The sequence below is a fragment of the Zophobas morio genome, unplaced genomic scaffold (genome assembly GCF_036711695.1).
Source record: "Zophobas morio isolate AGI-343-1 ecotype UQ-CSIRO unplaced genomic scaffold, CSIRO_AGI_Zmor_V1 ptg000580l, whole genome shotgun sequence".
Classification (NCBI taxonomy): Eukaryota; Metazoa; Arthropoda; class Insecta; order Coleoptera; family Tenebrionidae; genus Zophobas; species Zophobas morio.
Window position 1 is genome coordinate 47,756 of NW_026972683.1, and position 22,442 is coordinate 70,197.

At 34.9% G+C, this 22,442-nt stretch overlaps 1 protein-coding gene across 2 annotated transcripts in view; it reads left to right on the forward strand.

Annotated features, from left to right (window-relative positions):
* The window catches only part of LOC135121423 (pyrokinin-1 receptor-like), a 100,696-nt gene that overhangs the window by 25,404 nt on the left and 52,850 nt on the right, over positions 1-22,442 (forward strand). The window contains exon 1 of one of the 2 annotated variants that reach the window (XM_064045745.1): positions 1,212-1,256. The exons of the other annotated variant lie outside the window; for it this stretch is intronic. The gene's annotated coding sequence lies outside the window, so the exon portion shown is untranslated. Of the gene's footprint in view, positions 1-1,211; positions 1,257-22,442 lie in introns of those variants that run through there. 2 annotated transcript variants of the gene reach the window in all.

Consider the following 22,442-nt stretch of genomic DNA (forward strand, 5'->3'; position numbering starts at 1 on the left):
ACGTATTTACCAAAATTTTATATAACAAAGAAAATTAATTCCAAAATAATCAAATCTGCCTCTACCCAATACGGTAATCAGAAACGTGTGCTAAATTTTGGCGGTGCTTCATTTAATTATAATTACACCTCTAATTACAAAACAAACACACACATTATGCAACGTTGTGTGGCCAAAAAAAGACAAAATACAACGTTCCTTATGATTTGTGGGGCAATTAAAACCACACTGAATAGATAATGGGCGAACTTACCATTGTGTCAATAAAACGCATAAAGCAATAGCTGTTGTCAATTGTGTATAGTGAACCTATCATTACCATAAAGGATGCATAATTTAAGACAGCCGATGACAGACTAATTTTTTATTCAAGGTTCGAAACGCCTTGAGGTACTAACAAGGAAAATTTGGAAGATGATGCTAATACGTATAATCGAGCACAGCGGTTTTTCGTAGTTAAAAAAAGCGACTTTTGCCAGAAAGTACTTTTAGTGGTCGTTATACCTTGCGGAAATGTACATATATTTAAATAATAATTAGTTGGTCGTTTTTGGCTGGGTTTATTACCTTTATCCATAACTGTTAAAGCAGGCGGAATAATGCGGGTTTAGATATTCGAGGCAAAAGGAAGACAGGCTTAAAAAATTATTATGTCACAAGGGTGAAAAAATCTCTTTGAACCATTTTTTGCTATGCTTAATTTGTCCTAATCTCTACTCCGACGGTAAACACAAAAAAATCACCATCAAATTATTACTAAACAACAATATTTTGTTTGTGTTTTTAATTCGAAGGGTTAAACTAATCACTCACCGTCTAAAGCCCGATCAAAATTATCCACGACACTCCACCTGTAAACGAAGAACCAAACTGCCGGACTTTGCATTAGAATGAAGACATAACATTCCAATTCAATTTTTATTGTTGACGTCTACGGCGAAATTATTATGTTCGATGAATGAAACACATTAGAATGAGATGTAAATGCCCGCAGACCTTGCTCAAATAAAGTAAGACACCAACCAGGGTCAAGGCCAAAAATCAAAAAATGCGCTGTAGCCCCGTCGTGTCGAAACCACCCAACCCACCAATCGTAATTACCCCCATTGAGCACCCTTGCGTCTTTGTAGCCCCTCCATGCACCTTATCACCCAACGTCTGACCTGCGCTTTGAAAATTCCTCAAAACGCGCTCACTTAGTATCGGCCAGTTTTCCCGGCGAAAAGCACGCATTTCCCACTGGAAAACTTCGCTCGGTGAGTCGATTTTCTATTTCCACAACGAAAAAAGCGGCGTTTTCCGGGACAGGGAAGTGGTTTTAGTGGATGTTTACGTTCGTTTGAAATATGTATGCGACAGATTGGATGTGGGTGTTTAAAGCGGGAACGTGCTTATGGATTTAATTGGATATCTGATTTCGCTAAAAAGGGTATTTGTGTCTGGGGGATTAGGCAAATCCGGGTTTGAAGGCGAATTTAGCGCTAATTATTCAAATGCAGTTATGATTTTAAACAGACTCCCGAAATTGGATTTTTCGTTACGCGGATTGGTGAACAGTCTGATCGTGTTGCTCAGTAACGATTATTGCGTTATTGCGGTGATTTTTCTCGCGAAACAAAACTTTTTCGTAACTTTGGAGAGTTTGATTGTTTTCGTCGATATATTTGTGTTGGACGGAAAACTTTTAACGGTGATTTTCACGAAAAACACGTCTTTGGATGTTGAAATTTTTATTGGCACACATCCGGAGAAATGAAACGGGTAATTTTTACTTCTAGGTGACCATAATTAGAGTTTGTTTTCATTTAAGTGAGGACGCCAGTAATTGCTAATTTATTACACGAGTATTTTTAATCACTTAGGTGTTAATGTCAGCAAGTATGTTATAACTAGTGGTTAAAAAATAAGGTTATATTGTTTGTTTTGTCGGACATTGTGTTAAATTAAAATAGAGAAGATCCAATTTTCGCTTAATTACGATGCATAAAATGTCATTATGGTGCATCGATTAAAATGTAAAGTAGATGGTTATTTAAACCCACGGTCTAGAAAAATAACGTAATAAATAATATTAGTGGTGGAACTGCACAAAACCAGTTATTTTAATAACATTTTTATGAATTATTAACAATTCCATAACCCACTATTGATTTATAGAATTTTTGTAACCACGACGCGATTCCCGTTTAAATTAATTTAATTAAGTAGCCGCAAGGTCTCAAAAGTGTATGAATGTGGTCGCATTTAATTTAGTTTGAAGAGGTCTTGGATGAAACGTGAAATCATATATATTATTAAAAATTCCAAGCCTCGTGTGTTCCTTTGTACATTTCGAGTTTAGTTTTTATTGTGAAACTGTTTAAGTGGAAAATGTGCCGTCAAGCGACGGTTTTAATTACAACAGAAATTTTAATAACGCAGAAAATTTAAGTCAGAATTTTTGTAACAATGTTTAGTTTAGCGTTTTTATCATCCCCAAACAACAAGTCCCTCCGAAAACAACAACATAAAGTGAAATTTTATATATGGAGTCGGGATCGATATTTGCCAAACTTTTTTCCAATCACTGCTCGTTCCTACGGAAAAATAAATTGCATGCTGTGTTTCGTAAGCGGCGGTTTATGAATAAAATTTTCTATTATGCGTTTGGAAATTATTTGCGATTTAAGGAAGGCGCGGTTTGTGTAAATATTTGCCGAGATCTGTACCTAAATGTCGCGATGGTTTTGTGCGGATCTAGCCGGGGGGTGTTGCAAAATTCGCTAAATAGCGGGCCGGATTACTTTTTTTTAATGCAAATCGCCGTATTCATCCATCAAAACGTCCACAGATTTCATTGTGTGCTTACTTTCAAAAGATAAAATCGGATTTGGATGAAGAGCGAATTTGGCAGTTAATGCCGCGGGATTTGTTTAATTGTTGAAAAGCTGAGTGCGAAAAATTTTTGCCTCCCACGTTTCTGCAAGAAGGGTTCGTGCTTTTTGTGGCGTGAAATTTCAAAAATGTTGAAGGGTCCACGTGATTTTAAATCTTTTTAAGCTGAAAGAATATCGAGAGATTTGAGCGTTCTTCTTAAAACGTAAAAAAATCGTAGTGATCCTTGGTGTCTTTTTTTTGAGAATCTGAAAGAATTTCGAGGTTCCTTCGTGTTATTTTTTTTTTTTTGGAGAAGTTGAAAGGAGCTGGGAGTCCTTTAATTTTCTTTTAAAGAGAAGGTTCAAGTCAAGTCAGGTGATTGATTTTACAAAACTCCGATTTTATAGTTACTTATTTTGCAATTTTTGAGTTGTCAGTTTCTGGGTTTCCTGATTTTTCAATTTTACAATCTTGCAATTTTTGCTTTCTCAATTATTCGATCTTCCAAATTTTCCGTTTTTGATTTTAACTTTTTCCATTTCTTCAATTCTTGGATTTTACAACTTTACAAATTTCTCAAGTTTTTAGCTTTTTTATTTTTTCAATTTCTGGTTTTTCTAGTTTCTCAATCTTTCCTTTTCGCAATTTTTCCTTTTCTCACTTTTTCGATTTTTCAATTTTACGATTTCTCAAAGTTTTTCGTTTTCAGTTTTTGATTTTTAAATTTTGAAATTTTTGATTTTTCAGTTTTGTTTTTTCCAATATTTCAAAGTACGTAAAGTTTCTAGTAACTTTTATAGATAAACTTTAAGAATATCAGGGTCCCTTAGTGTTAATTTTTTCTAAAACGCGAAAGAGTCATGGAGTCCCCTAGTGTTTCTTAAAGAGGACCTTTAAGAATATCCGAGTCCATTATTTTTTTTTAAGATAAGTTTTAAAAACCTTGATATCCCCTACTGTCTTTTTTTTAGAGAAGTTGAAATAGTCTCGGGGCCCCTAGTGTCTTTTTCTAAAAAAACTTGAAAGTATATAGAGGCCCCCTAGTATTTTTTTTCTTAAGAGAATCCTTACATTTACTTACTTTTTTTAATGCGAAACAATCTGAGGATCCTCTAGTATTTTTTATAGATAAGCTTTAAGAATGTCGTTGTCCTTTTGTGTTTTTTTCTAAGAGAAGCTTTAAAAATCTCAGGCTTAATTTTTTCTAAAACGCGAAAAAAATTATTGGGTTCCCTAGTGTCTTTTTAAAGAGAACCTTGAAGAATGTCGCGGTCCCCTGGTATTTTTTTATAGATAAGCATTGATAAATAACCTTGGGGTCTCTTAATGTTATTTTTGTTAACTCGAAAGAATTTCGAGGTCCTTAGTGGCTTTTTTTTTAGAGAAGTTGAAAAAATCTCGGGGTCCCTTAGTGTAAGAAATTAAGAATTTCCAGTTGTTCTAGTATCTTTTTCGTAGAAAACTTGAAAGGAACTCTTGGTCCCCTAGCATATTTTTATAGAAGCAGCAAGAATTTTGGGGTCCTTGGTGTTTTTTTTTCTTTACATATAAAAGAATCTCGGAATCCTCTAGTGTTTTTTTTTTTAAGATAAACTTTAAGAATTTCTAGGTCCCCCCGTATTATTTTTTTCAACGCAAAAGAATCGCGATGTCCCCTAACGTTTTTCTTTTTTAAAGAGAATCTTTAAGAATGTCGCGGTCCCCTGGTATTTTTTTATAGATAAGCATTAAAGACCTCGGGGTCCCTTAATGTTAGTTTTTGTTAGCTCGAAAGAATTTCAAGCTCCTTAGTGGCTTTTTTTAGAGAAGTTGAAAGAATCTCGGGGTCCCCTAGTATAGGAAATTAAGAATTTCCGGTTGTTCTAGTATCTTTTTTGTAGAGAACTTTAAAGGATCTCTGGATCCCTAGCATCTTTTTATAGAAGCAGCAAGAATTTTGCTGTCCTTTGTGTTTTTTTTTTTCTAAATTACAAAAGAATCTCGGAATCCTCTAGTGTTTTTTTTTAGATAAACTTTAAGAATTTCTAGGTCCCCTCGTGTTGTTTTTTTAATCCGAAAGAATCGCGATGTCCCCTAACGTTTTTCTTTATTAAAGAGAATCTTTAAGAATGTTCCGGTCCCCTGATATTTTTTTATAGATAACCTTTAAAAACCTCGGGGTCCCTTAAGTTATTTGTTGTTAACTCGAAAGAATTTCGATGGGATTAGTGGCCTTTTTTTAGAGAAGTTGAAAAAATCTCGGGGTCCCTTAGTGTAAGAAATTAAGAATTTCCAGTTGTTCTAGTATCTTTTTCGTAGAAAACTTGAAAGGAACTCTTGGTCCCCTAGCATATTTTTATAGAAGCATCAAGAATTTTGGATTCCTTGGTGTTTTTTTTTCTAAAATACAAAAGAATCTCGGAATACTCTAGTGTTTTTTTTTTGTTAAACTTTAAGAATTTCTAGGTCCCTTCGTGTTATTTTTTTTAGAGCGAAAGAATCGCGATGTCCCCTAACGTTTTTCTTTTTTAAAGAGAATCCTTAAGAATGTCGCGGTCCCCTGGTATTTTTTTATAGACAAGCATTAAAAACCTCGGGGTCCCTAGATGTTATTTTTTGTTAACTCGAAAGAATTTCGAGGAGATTAGTGGCCTTTTTTTAGAGAAGTTGAAAACATCTCGGGGTCCCTTAGTGTAAGAAATTAAGAATTTCCGGTTGTTCTAGTATCTGTTTCGTAGAAAACTTGAAAGGAATTCTTGGTCCCCTAGCATATTTTTATAGAAGCAGCAAGAATTTTGGGGTCCTTGGTGTTTTTTTTTTTCTTTACATATAAAAGAATCTCGGAATCCTCTAGTGTTTTTTTTTTTTTTAGATAAACTTTAAGAATTTCTAGGTCCCCCCGTATTATTTTTTTAACGCAAAAGAATCGCGATGTCCCATAACGTTTTTCTTTTTTAAAGGGAATCTTTAAGAATGTCGCGGTCCCCTGGTATTTTTTTATAGATAAGCATTAAAGACCTCGGGGTCACTTAATGTTAGTTTTTGTTAGCTCGAAAGAATTTCAAGCTCCTTAGTGGCTTTTTTTAGAGAAGTTCAAAAAATCTCGGGGTCCCCTAGTATAGGAACTTAAGAATTTCCGGTTGTTCTAGTATCTTTTTTGTAGAGAACTTTAAAGGATCTCTGGATCCCCTAGCATCTTTTTATAGAAGCAGCAAGAATTTTGCTGTCCTTTGTGTTTTTTTTTTCTAAATTACAAAAGAATCTCGGAATCCTCTAATGTTTTTTTTTTTTAGATAAACTTTAAGAATTTCTAGGTCCCCCCGTATTATTTTTTTAACGCAAAAGAATCACGATGTCCCCTAACGTTTTTCTTTTTTAAAGAGAATCTTTAAGAATGTCGCGGTCCCCTGTTATTTTTTTATAGATAAGCATTAAAGACCTCGGGGTCCCTTAATGTTAGTTTTTGTTAGCTCGAAAGAATTTCAAGCTCCTTAGTGGCTTTTTTTAGAGAAGTTCAAAAAATCTCGGGGTCCCCTAGTATAGGAAATTAAGAATTTCCGGTTGTTCTAGTATCTTTTTTGTAGAGAACTTGAAAGGAACTCTTGGTCCCCTAGCATCTTTTTATAGAAGCAAATAGAATTTTGGGGTCCTTGGTGTTTTTTTTTTTCTAAAATACAAAAGAATCTCGGAATCCTCTAGTGTTTTTCTTTTAGATAAACTTTAACAATTTCTAGGTCCCCTCGTGTTATTTTTTTTAACGCGAAAGAATCGCGATGTCCCCTAACGTTTTTCTTTTTTAAAGAGAATCTTTAAGAATGTCGCGGTCCCCTGGTATTTTTTTACAGATAAGCTTTAAAAAGCTCGGGGTCCCTTAATGTTATTTTTTGTTAACTCGAAAGAATTTCGAGGTCCTTAGTGGCTTTTTTTAGAGAACTTCAAATAATCTCGGAGTTTCTAGTTTAATTTTTTTCTAAAACAAGAAAAGGAGTCTTTTTTTCTGGAGAAGTTGAAAGGCTCTCGAATTCCCCCAATGCTTTTTTAAAGCTTTAAAAAATCTCGTAATCCCCTAGTATCTTTTTCTGGAGAGAAGCTTTAAAAATCTCGGGATCCCCTATTTTTACGGATAAGCTTTAAGAATCTTGAGGTTCCTTTAGTATTTTTTATGGATAAGATTTTTAATAATCTCGGGCTTCCCTAGCGTTTTTTTCTAAGAGAAGCTTTAAGAATCTCCGAATTTTCTAATGTTTTTTATGGATAAGTTTTGAGAATCTTGGGGTCCCATGGTGTTTTTTTATGGATTATCTTTAAGAATCTCGTTATCCCCTAGTGTCTTTTTATAGAGAGAAGCTATTTAAAAATCTCAGGATTCCCAAATGTTTTTTACAGATAAGTTTTAAAAATCTCCAGATCCTCCAGTACCTATTTATAGATAAGCATTTCTCTAATCTCAGAGTCGCCTAGTGTTTTTTTCTAAGAGATTCTTTAAAAATCTTGGGAACCACTAGTGTTATCTTTTTCTAAAACGCAAAGGATTCTCGGTATCCCATAGTGTCTTTATGGAAGAGCTTTAAGAATCTCCGGGTACCCCTAGTCCTTTTTTATGGATAAGCTTTTTAAGAATCTCGGGATTCCTAGTATTATTTTTTTTAAACGCGAAAGAATTTCGGGCTCCCTGTTTTTATGCATAAGCTTTAAAAATCTCGGGGATTCCTTGTATCTTTTATGGATAAGCTTTAAGAATCTCGAAGCCCCCTCGTGGTTTTTATGGATAAAACAGTGTTTTTTTTTTTAGAAAATTTAAAGAATCTCGGAGTCACCAGTGCTTTTTTTTAAGCCTTAGAAAATTTCGTGATATCTTACTGTCTGAGAAGAGCTGAGAGAAGCTTTAAGAACTCGAGGTCCATTTTTAATAACCTTAGGGTCCCTAGTGTTTTTTACTAAGAGAAGCGCTAAGAAGCTAGGGATCCCCTAGATAAGATGAAGTATCTCGAAGTTCGTTAGTACTTTTTTATGGATACGCTTATTGATAATCTCTGGGTCCCCTAATCTTTTTTCTAAGAAAATGTTTAAGAATCAAAGGGTGCCCTAGTGGTTTTTTATGGATGAGCTTTAAGAAACTCAGGGTCCCCTAGTGCTTTTTATGCATAACTTTTTTAAGGATCTCGGGATTCCTAGTGGTATCTTTTTCTAAAACGCGAAAAAATCTCAGGCCCTTCTTGTGCCTTGAAAGAATCTCGGAGTGCTTTAATGCTTTTTTTTTTTAAAGAAACTCTAAAAATCTCATGATCTCCTAGTGTCTTTTTTTAGAGAGGAGCTTTAAAAATCTCAGGATCCCCTAGTGTTTTTTGCAGATAAGCTTCAAGAATCTCGAGGTCCTCTAGTACTTTTTTATGCATAAGCTTTCTGATAATCTCGGGGTACCCAGTATTTTTTTTAAGAGAATATTTAAGAACCTAGGGATCCCCTAGTGTTTTGTTATTAATAAGCTTTAAGAACCTTAGGGTCCCCTGGTGTTTTTTATTGATAAACTTTAAGAATCTCGGAGTTCCTTAGTGGTTTTTATGGATAGGCTTTTTAAGAATCTCGGGGTCCCCTAGGGTTTTTTTAAGAATATTGGGGTCGCCTAGTGCTTTATTATGGAAAAGCTAAAACGCGAAAGAATCTCGTACTCCCTTGTGTTTTTTATGGATAAGCTTTAAGAATCTTAGGGTCGCTTAGTGTTTCTTTTATTTATGAACTTTAATAATCTCGAAGTTCCCGAATGCTTTTTATGGATAAGCGTTTTAAGGATCTCGGGATCCCATAGTGTTATTTTTATAGATAAGCTTTAAGAATCTCGGGGTCCCCTAGGGCTTCTTCATGGATAAGCTTTAAGAATATTGGGGTCGCCTAGTCCTTTTTTATGGGAAAGCTTTTTAAGAATCTTGAGATCCCTAGTGTTACCTTTTCCTAAAACGCGACAGAATCTCTGGTCCCCTTGTGTTTTTTATGGATGAGCTTTAAGAATCCTGGGATCCCCTAATGTTATCTTTTCCTAAAACGCGAAAGAATTTTGGGTCCCCTTGAGTTTTTTATGGATAAGCTTTAAGAATCTCGGGGTCCCCTAGTGTTATCTTTTCCTAAAACACGAAAGAATCTCGTACCCCTTTGTGTTTTTTTAGGGATCAGCTTTAAGAATCTTGGGGTCCCCTAGTGTTATCTTTTCCTAAAACGCGAAAGAATCTCGGGTCCTCTTGAATTTTTTATGGATAAGCTTTAAAAACTCGGGGATTCCTAGTGTCTTTTATGGAAAAGCTTTAAGAATGTCGGAATCCGCTAGTCGTTTTTATGGATAAGCTTTAAGAATCTCAGGGTCCGTTAGTGCTTTTTTATGGATAAGCTTTAAGAATCTTAGGGTCGCCTAGTGCTTTTTTTATAGATAAGCTTTTTAAGGGTCTTGATATCCCTAGTGTTATCTTTTTCTAAAACGCGGAAGAATCTCGTACCCCTTTGTGTTTTTTATGGATAAGTTTTAAGAATCTCTGGTTCCCCTAGTGTAATCTTTTAATAGAGCTTTTCTAAAACGCGAAAGAATCTCGAGGTCCCCTATTGAATTTTTCTTAGGGAAGGTGAAAGAATCTCGTGGTTTCCTAGTGTTTTTTTTTCTGAGAAGAAGGTTTAAGAATGTCGCTGTAACCTAGTGTTTTTTTTCTAAAATGCGAAAGAATCTCGAGGTCCCCTAATGTCTTTTTTAGAGAAGTTGAAATATTGTCGGGGTCCCCGGCTAGTATTTCTTTTAGAGGAAATTTTTACGAATTTCGGGTTCCCTAGTGTCTTTTTTTAGAGAACTTGGAAGCATATAGGGGTCCCCTAGTAATTTTTTCTTAAGAGAATCGTTGAAAATGCCGGGGTCTCGTGGTGTTTTTTTTGATAAACTTTAAAAATTTCGCGGTCCCCTAGTGCAATTTTTTCAATGCGAAAGAATCTAGTATTGTTTATAGATAAGTTTTAAGAATCTCGGGGTCCTTTAGTATTTTTCTTCTAAGCGAAGTTTTAAAAATCCCAGGGCTCCCTAGTGTTAATTTTTTTCTAAAACGCGAAAGAATCATGGAGTACCCTAGTGTTTTTTGCATAAAATCTTTAAGAATGCCCCTGGTGCTTTTCAGATACGCTTTAAAAACCTCGAGGTCCCCTAATGTTATTTTTTTTTTAAACTCGAAAAAATTTCGCGGTTTTTAGCGGCTTTTTTTAGACAAGTTGAAAAAAATCTTGGGGTTCCCTAGTTATAAAAATTTCCGGTTGTTCTAGTATCTTTTTTGTAGAGAACTTGAAAGGATCTCTGGCTCCCGTAGCATCTTTTTCTAGAAGCAGCAAGAATTTTGAGGCCCCTAGTGTTTTTTTTAAATACAAAAGAATCTCGGAATACAGTGTTTTTTTCTAAGAGAACCTTTAAGAACCTCAGGATCCCCTAGTGTTATTTTTTAACGCGAAAGAATCGCGATGCCCCCTAACGTTTTTCTTTTTTGAAAAGAATCTTCAAGAATGTCACGGTCCCCTCGTGTCTTTTATAGACAAACTGTAAGTTCATTTAGGGCTTTTTTTTACACAACTTGAAAAAATCTCGGAGTCTCTAGTTTAATTTGTTTCTAAAATAAGAAAAAGAGTCTTTTATTCTGCCGAAAGACTGCCGAATTCCCCAAATGCTTTTTTTAAAGCTTCAAAAATTCTCGCAATCCCCTAGTATCTTTTTCTAGAGAGAAGCTTTACAAATCTCGGGATCTCCTAATGGTTTTCACGGATAAGCTTTAAAAATCTCGAGGTCCGTTTGGTAATTTTTTATAGATAAGGATTTTAATAATCTCAGGCTTCCTAAGAGTCTTTTTCTAGGAGAAGTTTTAAGAAACCCAAAAGAATCTCGGAATCTTCTAGTGTTTTTTATGGATAATCTTTAAGAATCTTGGGGCCCCTAGCGCTTTTTTATGGATAAGTTTTAGAAGAATCTTGGAGTGTCCTAGTATTTTTATTAATAAACTTCCAAAATCTTGGGGTCCCCCCGTGTTTTTTTATGGATAAGCTTTTTAAGAATCTTGAATTCTCTAGTGTTATCTTTTTCCTAAACGCGAAAGAATCTCGTACCCCTATTGTGTTTTTATGGATAAACTTTAAGAATCTCGGGGCTCCCTAGTACTTTTTTATGGATAAGATTTTTAAGAATCTCGGGATCTCTAGTGTTATCTTTTCCTAAAATGCGAAAGAATATCGGGTCCCTTGTGTTTTTTATGCATGAGCTTTAAGAACCTCGGGGTGCCCTAGTGCTTTTTTATGGATAAACTTTAAGAATCTTAGGGTCGCTTAGTGTCTTTTTATTGACAATCTTTCATAACCTCGGAGTTCCCTAATGTTTTTATGGATAAGCTTGTTAAGGATCTCGAGGTCCCCAAGTGTGTTTATTTCTAAGAGAATCTTTAAGATTCTCGGGATCCCATTGTGTTTTTTTTGTAGATAAGCTTTAAGAATCTTGGAATCTGCTAGTCGTTTTTATGGATACGCTTAAAGAATCTCGGGGATTCCTAGTGTCTTTTATGTATAAGCTTTAAGAATCTCGGAATCCGCTAGTCATTTTTATGGATAAGCTTTAAAAATCTCGGGGATTCCTAGTGTCTTTTATGGATAAGCTTTAAGAATCTCGGAATCCGCTAGTCGTTTTTATGGATAAGCTTAAAGAATCTCGGGGTCCCCTAAGGTTTTTTTATGGATACGCTTTAAGAATATCGGGGTCGCCTAGTGCTTTCTTATGGATAAGCTTTTTAAGAATCTTGAGGTCCCTAGTTTCTAAAACGCGAAAAATCTCGTACCCCCTTGTGTTTTTTGTGGATAAGCTTTAAGAATCTCGGGGATTCCTACTGTCTTCTATGGATAAGCTTTCTCGGGGTCCCCTTGGGTTTTTTATGGACAACCTTTGTGAGTATTGGGGTCGCCTAGTGCTTTTTTATGGATAAGCTTTTTAAGAACCTTGGATGCCTAGTGTTACCTTTTTCTAAAACACGAAAAAATCCCGTACCACCTTGTCTCTTTTATGGTTAAGGTTTAAGAATCTCGGGATCCCCTAATGTGTGTTATCTTTTCCTAAAACGCGAAAGAATCTCGGGTCCCCTTGAGTTTTTTATGGATAAGCCTTAAAAATCTCGAGGATTCCTAGTGTCTTTTATGGATAAATTTTCTCGGGCTCCCCTAGGGTTTTTTATGGATAAAATTTAAGAATCTCGGGGTCCCTTAGTGTTATTTTGTCCTAAAAAGCGAAAGAATTTCCCCTTGAGTGTTTTATTAATAATCTTTGAAAAGCTCCCCTACTGTCTTTTTTAGAGAAGATGAAACAATCTCGTGGTCCCCTAGTGTTTTTTTTTTCTGAGAAAAGCTTTAAGAATGTAGCTGTAACCTAGTGTCTTTTTTCTAAAAAGCGAAAGAATCTCAAGGTTCCCTAGTGTCTTTTTTAGAAAAGTTGAAAGAATGTCGCGGTCCCCTAGTGTTTCTTTTAAAGGAAATTTTTAAGAACTTCGGGTTCCGTAGTGTCTTTTTTTAGAGAACCCGGAATTATATTTCAGTCCCCTAGTAATTTTTTCTTAAGAGAATCCTTGAAACTGCCGGGGTCCCGTGGTGTTTTATTTTTGATAAACTTTAAAGATTTCACGGTCCCCTAGGGCTATTTTAATTGCGAAAGAATCTAGGGATCTTCTAGTATTTTTTATAGATAAGTTTTAACAATCTCGGGGTCCCGTAGTGTTTTTCTTCCTAGCGAAGCTTTAAAAATCCCAGGGTTCCCTGGTGTCAATTTTTTTCTAAAACGCGGAAAAATCACGGGGTTCCCTAGTGTTTTTTTACAGAGAATCTTTAAGAATGTCCCGGTCCCTTGGTATATAGATAAGCTTTAAAAACCTCGAGGTCCCCTAATATTATTTTTTTTAACTTCTAAAGAATTTCGAGGTCTTTAGTGGCTCTTTTTAGAGAAGTTGAAAAAATCTTGGGGTCCCCTAGTTGTAAAAATTTACGGTTGTTCTAGTAACTTTTTTGTAGAGAACTTGAAAGGATCTCTGGGTCCCGTAGCATCTTTTTATGGAAACAGCAAGAATTTTGAGGTCCCTAGTGTTTTTTTTTTTTAATACAAAAGAATCTCGGAATCTAGTGGTTTTTTTAGATAAGCTTTAAGAATTTCTAGATCCCCTAGTGTTTTTTTTTTTTCTAAGAGAACCTTTTAGAACCTCAGGGTCCTCTAGTGTTATTTTTTTTTAACGCGAAAGAATCCCGATGTCCCCTAACGTTTTCCTTTTTTAAAGAGAATCTTTAAGAACGTCGCGGCCTTCTCGTGTTTTTTTATAGATAAACTTTAAGTTCCATCAGGGTTTTTTTTAGAGTACTTGTAAAAATCTAGGAGTCTCTAGTTTAATTTGTTTCTAAAACAAGAAAAATATTCTTTTTTTCTAGAGAAGTCGAAAGACTGTCGAATTCCTCAAATGCTTATTTTTAATGCTTTAAAAATCTCGTAATCCCCTATAAACTTTTTCTAGAGAAAAGCTTTAAAAAGCTCGGGATCCCCTCATGTTTTTTACGGATAAGCTTTAAAAATCTCGAGGTTCCTTTAGTATTTTTATATGGATAAGGTTTTAATAATCTCAGGGTTCCATAGTGTTTTCTTCTAAGAGAAGTTTTAAGAAACGCAAAAGGATCTCGGAATTTTGTGGTGTTTTTTATGGATAAGCTTTAAGAATCTTGGGGTCTCCTAGTGCTTCTTTATCGAAAAGATTTAAGAATCTCGGGGTCTGCTAGTGCTTCTTTATGCATAAGCTTTTTTAGAATTTCAGGGTCCCTAGTGTTATCGTCCCATTGTGTTTTTTCTAAGAGAATGTTTAAGAACTTCATGGTGTCCTAGTGCTTTTTTATGGTTAAGCTTTAAAAATCTCGAGCATTCCTAGTGTTACTTTCATAAAACGCAAAAGAATCTCGCCCCCCACCCCCTTGTATTTTTTATGGATAAGCTTTAAAAATCTCGGGGATTCCAAATGTCTTTAATGGATAAGCTTTAAGAACCTTAGGGTTGCTTAGTAGTTTAAGAATCTCGGAATCCGCTAGTCGTTTTTATAGATAAGCTTTAAGAATTTTGGGGTCCACTAGTGCTTTTTTATTGATAAGCTTTAAGAACCTTAGGGTTGTTTAGTGTTCTTTTATTGATAAACTTTAATAATCTCAGAGTTCCCTAATGCTTTTTATGGATAAGCTTTTTAATGATTTCGAGGTCCCCAATTGTTTTTTTAATTGTTTTTTTGAACAGAATCTTTAAGATTCTTGGGATCCCGTTGTGTTTATTTTTATAGATAAGCTTTAAAAACATCGGGGATTCCTAGCATCTTTTATGCATAAGCTTTAAGAATCTCAAAATCCGCTAGTCCTTTTTATGGATAAGCTTTAAGAATTTCGGGGCCCCTAGTGCTTTTTTATGGATAAGTTTTAAGAATCTTAGGGTCGCTTAGTGCTTTTTTTATTGATAAACTTTAATAATCTTGGAGTTCCCTAATGCTTTTATGGATAAGCTTTTTAAAGATCTCGAGGTCCCCAATTGTATTTTTTTCTAAGAGGATCTTGAAGATTCTCGGGATCACATGGTGTTTTTTTACAGATACGCTTTAAGAATATTGGGGTCGCCTAGAGCTTTTTTATCGATAAGCTTTTTAAGAATCCTGAGATCCTAATGTTATCTTTTTCCAAAACGAGAAAGAATCTCGTACCCCTTTGTGTTTTTATGGATAAATTTGAAGAATTTCGGGGTCCCTTAGTGTTATCTTTTAATAAAGCGCGAAAGAATCTTGGGTCCCCTGGAGTTTTTTATGGATAAGCTTTAAAAATCTCGACGATTCCAAGTGTCTTTTATGGATAAGCTTTCTCGGCGTCCCCTTGGGTTTTTGTATGGATAAACCTTTAGAATATTGGGGTCCACTAATACTTTTGTATGGATAAGTTTTTAAGAATCTTGAGATACCTAGTGTTATCTTTTTCTAAAACACGAAAGAATGTCATACCCCTTGTGCTTTTTATGGATAAGCTTTAAGAATCTCGGGATCCTCTAGTGTTATCTTTTCCTAAAACGCGAAAGAATCTCGGGTCCCCTTGAGTTTTTTATGGATAAGCTTTAAAAATCTCTGGATTTCTAGTGTATTTTATGAATAAGCTTTAAGAATCTGGGAATCCGCTAGTCGTTTTTATGAATAAGCTTTAAGAATCTCGGGATACCCTAGTGTTTTTTATGTATAAGCTTTAAGAATCTTAGGGTCGCTTAGTGTTTTTTTATTGATAAAATTTAATAATCTCGGAGTTCTCTAATGTTCTTCATGGATAAGCTTCTCAAGGATCTCGAGGTCCCCAAGTGTGCTTTTTTCGAAGAAAATCTTTAAGATTCTCGGGATCCCATAGTGTTTTTTTTTATAGATAAGCTTTAAGAATCTCGGGGTCGCCTGGTGTTTTTTATGGATAAGCTTTAATAATCTCGGGATCCCCTAGTGTTATCTTTTCCTAAAATGCGAAAGAATATCGGGTCCCCTTGAGTTTTTTATGGATAAGCTTTAAAAATCTCGGGATTCCTAGTGTATTTTATGAATGAGCTTTAAGAATCTCGAAATCCGCCAGTCGTGTTTATGAATAAGCTTAAAGATTCTCGGGATCCTATAGTGCTTTTTCATGGATGAGCTTTAAGAATCTTAGGGTTGCGTGGTGTTTTTTTACTGATAAACTTTAATAATCACGAAGTTCCATAATGCTTTTTATAGATAAGCTTTTTAAGGATTTCGAGGTCTCCAAGTGTTTTTTTTTCTAAGAGACTCTTTAAGATTCTCGGGATCCAATAGTGTTTTTTTTTTATAGATAAGCTTTAAGAATCTCGGGGTCGCCTGGTGTTTTTAATGGATAAGCTTTAAGAATCTCGGAATCCCCAAGTGCTATCTTTTCCTAAAACGCGAAAGAATCTCGGGTCCCCTTGAGTTTTTTATCGATAAGCTTTAAAAATCTCGAGATTCCTAGTGTATTTTATGAATAAGCTTTAAGAATCTCGAAATCCGCCAGTCGTGTTTATGAGTTAGCATAAAAATTCTCGGGATCCTCTAGTGCTTTTTTATGGATGAGCTTTAAGAATCTTAGTGTTGCGTAGTGGTTTTTTACTGATAAACTTTAATAATCTCGGAGTTCCCTAATGCGCTTTATGGATAAGCTTTTTAAGGATCTCGAGGTCACCAAGTGTGTTTTTTTCTAAGAGACTCTTTAATATTCTCGGGATCCCATAGTGTTTTTCTTTATAGATAAGCTTTAAGAATCTCGGTGTCGCCTGGTGTTTTTTATGGATAAGCTTTAATAATCTCGGGATCCCCTAGTGTTATTTTTCCTAAAACGCGAAAGAATCTCGGGTCCCCTTGAGTTTTTTATGGATAAGCTTTAAAAATCTCGGGATTCCTAGTGTATTTTATGAATGAGCTTTAAGAATCTCGAAATCCGCCAGTCGTGTTTATGAATAAGCTTAAAGATTCTCGGGTTCCTATAGTGCATTTTCATGGATGAGCTTTAAGAATCTTATGGTTGCGTGGTGTTTTTTTACTGATAAACTTTAATAATCACGAAGTTCCATAATGCTTTTTATAGATAAGCTTTTTAAGGATTTCGAGGTCTCCAAGTGTTTTTTTTTTTCTAAGAGACTCTTTAAGATTCTCGGGATCCAATAGTGTTTTTTTTTTATAGATAAGCTTTAAGAATCTCGGGGTCGCCTGGTGTTTTTAATGGATAAGCTTTAAGAATCTCGGAATCCCCAAGTGCTATCTTTTCCTAAAACGCGAAAGAATCTCGGGTCCCCTTGAGTTTTTTATGGACAAGCTTTAAAAATCTCGGGATTCCTAGTGTATTTTATGAATAAGCTTTAGGAATCTCGAAATCCGCCAGTCGTGTTTATTAATAAGCTTAAAGATTCTCGGGATCCTCTAGTGCTTTTTTATGGATGAGCTTTAAGAATCTTAGGGTTGCGTAGTGGTTTTTTACTGATAAACTTTAATAATCTCGAAGTTCCCCAATGCTTTTTATAGATAAGCTTTTTAAGGATCTCCAGGTCCCCAAGTGTTTTTTTTTTCTAAGAGGCTCTTTAAGATTCTCGGGATCCCATAGTGTTTTTTTTTATAGATAAGCTTTAAGAATCTCGGGGTCGCCTGGTGTTTTTTATGGATAAGCTTTAAGAATCTCGGAATCCCCAAGTGTTATCTTTTCCTAAAACGCGAAAGAATCTCGGGTCCCCTTGAGTTTGTTATGGATAAGCTTTAAAAATCTCGGGATTCCTAGTGTATTTTATGAATAAGCTTTAAGAATCTCGAAATCCGCCAGTCGTGTTTATGAGTAAGCATAAAAATTCTCGGGATCCTCTAGTGCTTTTTTAAGGATTAGCTTTAAGAATCTTAGTGTTGCGTAGTGGTTTTTTACTGATAAACTTTAATAATCTCGGAGTTCCCTAATGCGCTTTATGGATAAGCTTTTCAAGGATCTCGAGGTCACCAAGTGTGGTTTTTTCTAAGAGACTCTTTAATATTCTCGGGATCCCATAGTGTTTTTCTTTATAGATAAGCTTTAAGAATCTCGGTGTCGCCTGGTGTTTTTTATGGATAAGCTTTAATAATCTCGGGATCCCCTAGTGTTATCTTTTCCTAAAACGCGAAAGAATCTCGGGTCCCCTTGAGTTTTTCATGGATAAGCTTTAAAAATCTAGGGATTCCTAGTGTATTTTATGAATAAGCTTTAAGAATCTCGAAATCCGCCAGTCGTGTTTATGAATAAGCTTAAAGATACTCGGGATCCTATAGTGCTTTTTTATGGATGTGCTTTAAGAATCTTAGGGTTGCGTGGTGTTTTTTTACTGATAAAATTTAATAATCTCGAAGTTCCCTAATGCTTTTTATAGATAAGCTTTTTAAGGATCTCGAGGTCCCCAAGTGTTTTTTTTTTCTAAGAGACTCTTTAAGATTCTCGGGATCCCATAGTATTTTTTTTTATAGATAAGCTTTAAGAATCTCGGGGTCGCCTGGTGTTTTTTATGGATAAGCTTTAAGAATCTCGGAATCCCCAAGTGTTATCTTTTCCTAAAACGCGAAAGAATCTCGGATCCCCTTGAGTTTTTTATGGATAAGCTTTAAAAATCTCGGTATTCCTAGTGTATTTTATGAATAAGCTTTAAGAATCTCGGAATCCGCCAGTCGTGTTTATTAATAAGCTTAAAGATTCTCGGGATCCTCTAGTGCTTTTTAATGGATGAGCTTTAAGAATCTTAGGGTTGTGTAGTGATTTTTTACTGATAAACTTTAATAATCTCGGAGTTCCCTAATGCGCTTTATGGATAAGCTTTTTAAGGATCTCGAGGTCACCAAGTGTGTTTTTTTCTAAGAGAATCTTTAATATTCTCGGGATCCCATTGTGTTTTTCTTTATAGATAAACTTTAAGAATCTCGGTGTCGCCTGGTGTTTTTTATGGATAAGCTTTAATAATCTCGGGATCCCCCAGTGTTATCTTTTCCTAAAACGCGAAAGAATCTCGAGTCCCCTTGAGTTTTTTATGGATAAGCTTTAAAAATCTCGGGATTCCTAGTGTATTTTATGAATGAGGTTTAAGAATCTCGAAATCCGCCACTCGTGTTTATGAATAAGCTTAAAGATTCTCGGGATCCTATAGTGCTTTTTTATGGATGAGCTTTAAGAATATTAGGGTTGCGTGGTGTTTTTTTAATGATAAACTTTAATAATCTCGAAGTTCCCTAATGTTTTTTATAGATAAGATTTTTAAAGATCTCGAGGTCCCCAAGTGTTTTTTTTTTCTAAGAGACTCTTTAAGATTCTCGGGATCCAATAGTGTTTTTTTTTTATAGATAAGCTTTAAGAATCTCGGGGTCGCCTGGTGTTTTTTATGGATAAGCTTTAATAATCTCGGGATCCCCTAGTGTTATCTTTTCCTAAAACGCGAAAGAATCTAGGGTCCCCTTGAGTTTTTTATGGATAAGCTTTAAAAATCTCGGGATTCCTAGTGTATTTTATGAAAAAGCTTTAAGAATCTCGAAATCCGCCAGTCGTGTTTATTAATAAGCTTAAAGATTCTCGGGATCCTGTAGTGCTTTTTTATGGATGAGCTTTAAGAATCTTAGGGTTGCGTAGTGAATTTTCACTGATAAACTTTAATAATCTCGGAGTTCCCTAATGCGCTTTATGGATAAGCTTTTTAAGGATCTTCAGGTCCCCAAGTGTGATTTTTTCGAAGAGAATCTTTAAGATTCTCGAGATCCCATAGTGTTTTTTTTTATAGATAATCTTTAAGAATCTCGGGGTCACTTAGGGTTTTTTATGGATAAGCTTTTGAAGAATCTTGAGATCCCTATTGTTACCTTTTTCTAAAACGCGAAAGAATCTCGTACTCCCTTCTGATTTTTATGGATAAGCTTTAAGAATCTCGGGATGCCCTAGTGTTATATTTTCCTAAAACTCGAAAGTATCTCGGGTCCCCTTGAGTGTTTTGTGGGTAAGCTTTAAAAATCGCGGGCATTCCTAGTGTCTCTTATGGATAAGCTTCAAGAATCTCGGAATCCGCTAATCGTTTTTATGAATAAGCTTTAAGAATCTCGGGATTCCCTAGTGTTTTTTTATGTATAAGCTTTAAGAATCTTAGGGTAGCTTAGTGTTTTTTTATTGATAAACTTTAATAATCTAGGAGTTCTCTAATGCTCTTTATGGATAAGCTTTTCAAGGATCTCGAGGTCGCCTAGTGCTTTTTTATGGATAAGCTTTTTAAGAATCTTGAGATCCCTAGTGTTACCTTTTTCTAAAATGCGAAAGAATCTCGTACCCCCTTTTGTTTTTTATGGATCACCTTTCAGAATCTCGGGATGCCCTAGAGTTATCTTTTGCTAAAACGCGAAAGAATCTCGGGTCCCCTTAAGTATTTTGTGGAAAAGCTTTAAGAATCTCGGAATCCCCTTGTGTTTTTTATGGATAAGCTTCAAAAATCCCGTGGATTCCTTGGATCTTTTATGGATAAACTTTAAGATTCCGAGGGTCCCGTATTGTTTTTGTGTAAGAGACGCTTTAACAATTTCGTGGTCCCTTTATTGTAATGTTTTTCTAAAATGCCAAAGAATTTCGCGGTTTCTTGGTGCTTTTTTAAGGGAAGTTTTTTTGGGAAAACTGAAACATCCCGGGGCGGCCTTAGTTTATTTCCCTGTTTTCCAGTCGTTAACAAATTTTTCGACCTCGCCAAAGCTTTGAAGACGTTATATCTAAAAATATGCTAAGTGGTTCGTATTTAAAATATCAACTTCACATGCGAGGAAAATTCGTTGTGAATAACTTAAAACAAATTTTTTAAATCTATGCTTTTCAACACCGTCCCACCACGGGTCATTTTCCAATCATCACGAATCCCTCATAATCCCTCTCTAAAATAAACAAAAATAACGTGAAAACACATCAAAAATCTCCTTGAAGCTTTCACCGCATTGTCCTTAGCCGAACTCTCTGAAATAAAGAATCCTTGCTCCTGTTTCTACTCACCTATCCGCCATCTAAAATAAGAAACCCGTCAGTCTGTTTATTCAGGTACATTTCCATCCTTTCCCACAAAGCCGCAAACTTAAACCCGAATTCAGTTTCGATTTGTTATTTTAAGTGTCGATGTTGTCACTCTAGCCGGTTTTCCATTACACCCCCACAACTCCCTGCGGGCCACTTCTCCTCACCCAGATTTTAATTTCCCCGCGATTAAAACCCCCATAACCCCCAAGCAAATCCAGCAATCTTAGCGATCAGAAAACCCTCGACCCTCGTCCCATTTGAATTTTAAAACTCCCGCATGTGGAAAAAGCAGGCAGAAGTCTCGTTCCGTCTTATCCGCTCCATTTCATCGTTTTTGTTTAATTCAATTGCGGGCTAAAAAGCCGGTTTGCGTAATGTAAGCACGAGGGTGAATTATTATGAGTCAGTGTTGTCATAAACAGGATCGGCTAATTTAACTTTGCGATAACATTCTCTAACAAATCTAATAAAATCGTGAATAAATTATGAAGGGAGTAATAAAGTGCAGGATTAGTAGTGAGCGCGAACAAGATTTATTTGACCCTTGTCAAAGTTTAAGCGAATAACAGAAGAATTTACGGGGTTTCTCAATTTGCTGGGGGCGGATAACGATTAGTTTTCGTGGAGGGAGAATGCGTCGATTAGCGATTTGCTTGAAGTCCGCGTTGTTTTGGAAGTTTTTAGGTTCGGAATTTGGGCGGCGGGAAGTTTGCCACGTTTGTACAATTTTATGTGTCAAAACAATACGAGTGTTAATAGAGGTGGGGGTGGGGGGCTAGAATAACGCCACGAACGCAATCTATCAAACGAAACAATTTTTCTCGGAGGAGGAAATTTTTTTTAAATTTCCATTTCTTTGATAAGAGCAAGGCAGGAGTTTGTTTGCTGGCAAGTAGCCAATTTATGAAAAAAATTGGGGAAGGTTACTTAGAGAGAACTTACCTCGCCCCTGAAGTGCAAAATGCAGCTTCTTTGAAAAATCATAAAAAGTTTTGAGATTTATTTTTGTGATAATGATAACGTTTATAAAGTACTTTTTGTTTTTGTTTCTTCAGTTTGTCGAGTTGTAATTTTTTACGCTTTTAAATTTCAATTTTTCAATGTTTTGATTTTTTTTTACTTTAATTTTTCCAGTTTTCCATTTCTTCAATTTTTCGATTTTCGATTTTTAAAAATTTTTTGTTATTTTGTTTTTCAATTTGTAGATTTTGCAATGTTCTATTTTAAAATTTCTCAAGCATTCAGCTTTTTTTCATTTTATTTTGTTTCTTCAATTTTACTTGGAGTTTTTATTTTTAAATTTCTCAATTTTTCGATTTTCTAACTTTTGGATATGTCAAGTTTTAGATTTTGCAATTTTCCGATTTGCAATTTTCCGTTTCGGTTTTATTTTTTTATTTCTTCAATTTTTCGTTTCTACAATTTACCAACCTACAACACTTCGAGTTTTCATTTATAAATTTTTCAATTGTTAGATTCTGCAATTTCACGTGTTTTAAATTTTCATTTTTCCAATTTTTAGTGATTTCAATTTTTTGATTTCAGTATCCATTCGTTCAATTTTTCTGGCTTCATAATTTTTTTTATTTCAATGTAAAAATTTTCAGTTTTGGATTTTTCAGTTTTTCGATTTGTAATTTTTCGGTTTTCAAATTTTAGAATTGTCAGTTTAAAATTTTTCAATTTCTGGATTTTGCACTTTTTCAATTTGGGTTTCTCGAGTTTTTGGATTTTTAATTTTTCAGTTTTTCGGTTTGCGGCTTTTTGTTTCAGTTTTGATTTTCGTTCTTTTTTAATTATTCAATTTTTCAATGTTTCAAATTTCAATTTTATAATTTTTTTTTGTTTTTTCAATTTTAATTTTTTTAATTTTCGTTTTTTTAATTTGCGATTTTTCAGGTTTTCGGTTTTTTGTTTCCTTAATTTTTAGAATTTGATGCAAAATTTCCCCGAGTTTTCTAGTTTAATTTTGATTTTTTTGATTCTACAAGTTTTCATTTCTTCAA